We start from the raw sequence: 5763 nt of genomic DNA on the forward strand, positions 1-5763 counted from the left end.
GAAACATGTTAACAAAATGCTAATGATGCTAACAACATGCTAATAATGCTAATGACATGCTGATCATGTTAAAAAAACATGCAATCAACATGCTAGCAAACTAGAAAATCATTAAAAAACAAAGAAACTGTTAACAACATGCTATTAAATGGTTAATCATGCTAGAAACATGCTAACAACGTGCTAGTAACTTGATAATCATGTTAAAACATGCTAGCAACATGCTTGTAACTTTATAATCATGCTAGCAACATATTAATCATGTTAAAAGAATGCTAGCAACTTGCTAATCATGCTAGCAACATATTAATCATGTAAAAAGCATGCTAGCAACTTGCTAATCATGCTGGCAACATCATAAAACGTTAACAACATGTTAATCATGTTACCGTCATGTTAATAATGCTAATGACATGCTGATCATGTTAAAAACATGCAATCAAAATGCTAAGCATGATAGAAACATGCTAGCAAAAATGTTAATCATGCTAAAACATGCTAGTAACTTGGTAATCATGCTAGCAACATGATAACAACATGCTTTTAAATGTCCAATCATGCTAGAAACATTCTAACAACATGCTAGTAACTTGATAATCATGCTAGAAAAATGCTAACAACATGCTATTAAATGGTTAATCATGCTAGAAACATTCTAACAACATGCTAGTAAATTGTTAATCATGCTTGCAACATATTAATCATGTTAAAAGCATGCTAGCAACATGCTAATCATGCTATAAACATGCTAACAAGTTAAATCATGTTAGCAGTGTGCTAAATCATGCTAGCAACATGCTGTCTACATCTGTCTAAACTTTCAAACTACACCTGCTTCAAACTTTCAGGGTTTGTTTCAGGGTGAAACATGAGCTGGGTGGGTTTTTCTACTATAATCTGAACGGTCTCATGTTTAACTTCAGAATAAGGCCAGATGATAAAGCGAACACACAACAGAAGAAGAAGGAAAGAGTGGATAAATGGTGGTCTGTCTTCGCTCCTGGTGGAATCCAAAACCTTGGATTACAGAAACTGTGTGACGCTTTTATCGTTGAATGCGTTCTGGCGTCTGACAGCGTGTCCCTATCGCTTTTCCACCTCTGATAGCGGCTCATCCAGAGCACACAAATTACACTTTGAGTCCGACAGAGTCCGGTCTAGATCTCACCCTTCATTCTATAACCTCAACTAAATTACCCACTCACATTAATAACCTACAAAAACATTGTATTTCGCATGCACCTTAAGACCCAACACATACTCTTTACAAATACATAAACGCATGTGACTGTAGCTCAGTTATGTTCTGAAATGTGTCATAATGCAATGCATGTGCTTAAAATGCCTTGTCCAATCACTGATACCTGCATTTTAATACTTGAAGAGTATGTTTCTAGCATCACAACCAAGTGAATTTAGGCAATAATCGAACATTTATGCATTTCCATTTACCTGAAAAAACTCCAGCATAAAAGTTCAAAGATTTGAAAGGCATGGCGGAAGAAAAGTTGACTGAATAATAATTTATAAATTTTAATAATGCATTTTACTAGTTTTATTGTGAATAGTTTACGTGTGCATGCATTTTATTTATTTGTAGTTTTATTAACATTTTGTAAGCAACAAACAAATCACTTGTGCCTGCACTTACAGTAGGTATTTTTAATTTAGTTATTTCTGTTTATTTATTTTTATTTTATTTTAATCAATTAATTTGTCCATGCACTTATTTTTCATGTAAATTTTAAAAACAATTTATTTGTGCTTTTATCCATTTATGTTTTGCATGCATTATTTTTTTTTCCTTATTTAAAATTTACTTTTTCTTGCTCAGTGAGTGTTTCAAGCACTGTTCTGTGTTTTAAATTTTCTTTTCTTTCTTTTTTAACAGTAGTGAGGTAGGTTGCAAATTCATTTCTACTTACACAACAAGTGAATTTAGGCAATAATTGAACATTTATGCATTTGCATTTACATTAAAGCAGATGCTTTTATCCAAACCAATCAAAAGAGGAACAAAAGCTATTCATCAAAGAGCCAACAATATTTGCAATATACAAAACCAGGTCTGTAAATCATTTCATTCAGATCATTCATTTGAATCAAACAATTCAAAAATATTTGAACAGTTCCTTTATGCAGCCACTATGCATTTATGTTTTGTGTTTTGGGGCAAAATATTGAATTAAATGCTGCTGATTTTCAACTGTATTATATGAATTCGACTGAATTTATTGTAAAATTATTTGTTTAAGGCAACAGTGCCATATGTACTGCTTTTATTCCTTTTAGAAGTAGCTTTTACTGTAGCTAACACTCGTAAGATTTAGTAGTTGAGCTTTGTTTATGAATTTGCCCTGACATCAGCCTCCTCTGACATTCAATTAACACGCTGGAGAGGGTGTGAGCGGCGTCACCGCGGGCGTCTGGCAGGTGTTTCGCTCTCAGCGTTCTGCTCTAAAGGGCAGGTTAGGTGTCAGGGCTTTGCAAGGGATTGTGGGTGCAGTAGTTCTAAAGGGAGATGTTTGTGGACGTCTCTGTGTCGTTCAGCTCATGCAGGGATGAGTTTGGAAAGAGTGAATCTGTGCAGCTGTTACCTGAAAAAAATAGCATAAAAGTTCTTTCAAAGATTTGAAAGGTATGGAGAAGTTCAAAATCAACCCTATTTATTTTTGTAATGCATGTTATCAGTCTTACCGTGAACAGTATTTTGATATTTATTTGAACAAAAAAAAAAAAACATTTATTTGTGCATGCATTTATTTTTTTAAACAACAAACTTTTTATTTGTGTATGCATTTATTTAGTTTTAAATGTAATTATTTAAAACAACAACTCATTTGTGCATGGACCCGCAGCAGAGACTGACACGGAAGAGAAGAAACTGTTAAATAAAGTCTTTTTTTTTTTTTCTTTGTGCACAAAAATTATTGTCGTAGCTTCATAACATTGCATTTATTTATTTTTTTAATTGTATATTTTCATTCAAAAAACAAAAAAAAAAAAAAAAAACAAAAAAAAAAAAAAAACTAATTTTTGCATGCACTTTTTAAAAATATATATATATTTTCAACAACAAACCATTTATTTTATTATGTGTGTATGCATTTATTTTATTGACCATTTTATTTTAACAATAAATAACATTTTAAACCACAAAAATTAACAAACAAAAAAGAAGAAATCAAATATTATGTTAAACTTCTCTACTTTTGTGTCCCGCAGAAGAAATCAAGTCAAATGGGCTTGGAGTGACATGAGGGTGAGTAAATGACAGTATTTTCATTTATGAATTATTCCTTTAAAAAACTTGTTGTCTTTTAATAAACCCACTTAGTTTATATGTGACCATATGAAGAAGCGTTATAAAACAAAAATCACTAATTCTCACAAAAAAGAATAACTCCAAACAAACATCAGACTAGAATAACACACACAAAAACACAAGACTAACATCAGACTAGAACAAAACGAACACACACACACACACACACACACACACACACACACACACACACACACACTGATCTCCTACAGATGCATGATGAATGCACAGGATGGGCACGGCTTCTTTAAAAAGCTGTGTGTGTGTGTGTGTGTGTGTGTGTGTTGCTATGTGACAGATGCAGCATGTATCTTCAGGCACGGCTTCTGTGAAAAGTACTCTTCATTTATCAATAATTGGGCCTTAATTTCATCTGGCAGAGACTGGAGCGGACAGCAGCACACCCTCACCGCAGTTCACACACACACACACACACACACACACACACAAAAAAAAACAAACACTCGTTCACAAACACACACACACACACACACACAGCAAACACTCGTTCATTCGTTCAGAATAATTGACTGAATCTGATCTGTGCTCTCGGTTCTGATGGAGCTCACAGTGATGTTTTCAGGGTTGTTGGAAACCTATCTATCTATCTATCCTTTCCAGGTTTTCCAGATGAAGCTCAATTGAAACGCCTCAAAGTAAACCAACAAAACATCAGATATTTAGCTTTCAAACTAGTTCATTAAATCGCATTTTATTCGGTCTTGTGCAGATTATCCATTAATAGCATCTCTGACTGTCCGTTTGCACACCAGGCCTTTTCATTTCATCATTAAATAAACAGATTGTTAATCTGTTCGACACATTTTACAGCTTGCAGCGTAATCTCATGTCCAGTAATCTCTCTCTCTCTCTCTCTCACTGTCTCTGCTGCTCGCTTATCCCTGTTAATTTAATTACAAATGACATGATTAAAAATTCATTAAAGTATTAGAAATAAAGAACATGTATTTCCATCAGGGAGATGCGATTAGTACACTGACCCTCGCGGCTCGGGCCCCTGGAGTATTTTACCCTCTCATCTCTGTCTCAGGGGTTTTATGGTAAAATTTAATTAATTTTGTCATTTTTTTAAATCACATTTGTTATTTTATTATCTTTTTTATTAAACATACAGAATGAATCCTCTGTTATTAAAGCAAGAGTTTCCTTGTTTATTACTAAGACAGCTGAGACTTCTTCATTCATCTATTTATCTGTAATGTTATTTTAATATATTATATACTATTAGATACTTATTTGATACATTTTTAGTATTTTTATTTTTCTATTTCTGTCTTTGTATTAATTTGCTAAATTTTTATTTATGTCCGTATTTTTATTTTTTACGTTTTGGTCATTTTAGTACATTAAGTTAAGCTAAATTAACTATATATTTCAGTTAACGTCAATTTTATTTTTGGGTAATGAAAATATTTTAATACAAATAGTTTGTTATTTTAAATGTATATATATTTATATGTATAATTTTTTAACTTTACATCAGGTTACAGTAAATGAAAATAAGAAATATTGTTTAGTTTAAGTTTAAGGTTTATATATATATATATATAGATATATATATATATAATATAGATATATATTTAAAATGTATTAAATATTAAGTAATGAAAATATTTTAATTTAGTATATATTTTACATTTAAATATTTTAACATTTTAGTGAATTATAATAACCCTGAGCTGTATGAATGTAAACAGTTTTCAGTGTTTTTATTTATTTTATTTTATTTAAAAAAAAAAAAAAAATCCTGGCCATGAGGGCGAACAATCCTGTAAAATGAGGCGAGGAATATCATCCTAAAACACACTAAATGCACAAAACAGAATGATATAAATAATTGTTTTCAAACAGGTTTCCATTGATCCCCGGGACAGGAGACAGTGCTTATACAGCCCCAAAAGGCCGTCTGGAACATCTTAAGAAGTAAGGATTGATCAAACGAGGTGCTTGCGTTTAGTGGTATGAGATCTTTATTCTGATATAAATCTTCTGATTGCGTCCTCAGGTGTGAACGGGGTCGCTGGTTTGGCAGGTGAGAGCTTGTGTCAGGTGTGATCGTCATGTGCTCGCGGTTCACGCGTCTCAGGAGAGGCGGCATAAATGACACATTTGTCATGCTCCCTTCCCAGATTAGATTAGTGCGCTAATTCCACGGCGAGACTCGCATGGCGGAGCGCCATCCCTCCATTAGCGTTATTACTGACGGTGTTTGCAGCAATTAATTGTCAGTCAGTTAATGCAGAGAGATCGGAGCGATTGCAGTGACCTGACAGAAGACTAGAAGGCTGCAAACGAACATCACTAGAGTGACAGATTTGAAGTGCACTACATAGGGAGCGACTCGAATGCTTGAAAGAGATATTGTTAGTGTTTCGCTAAGCTGACCACATGATCAAATAAACATAAAAACACACCAA

General features: G+C 33.2%; 1 long non-coding RNA gene across 1 annotated transcript; it reads left to right on the plus strand.

Moving 5' to 3' along the window:
• The first annotated feature begins 3215 nt into the window (after positions 1-3215).
• LOC122134777 lies at positions 3216-5763 on the plus strand. Its single transcript, XR_006153077.1, has 3 exons — positions 3216-3262; positions 5198-5269; positions 5352-5763. It is a non-coding gene; the product is annotated as an uncharacterized LOC122134777 (long non-coding RNA).

This window comes from Cyprinus carpio, chromosome A21 (assembly GCF_018340385.1).
Source record: "Cyprinus carpio isolate SPL01 chromosome A21, ASM1834038v1, whole genome shotgun sequence".
Lineage (NCBI taxonomy): Eukaryota > Metazoa > Chordata > Actinopteri > Cypriniformes > Cyprinidae > Cyprinus > Cyprinus carpio.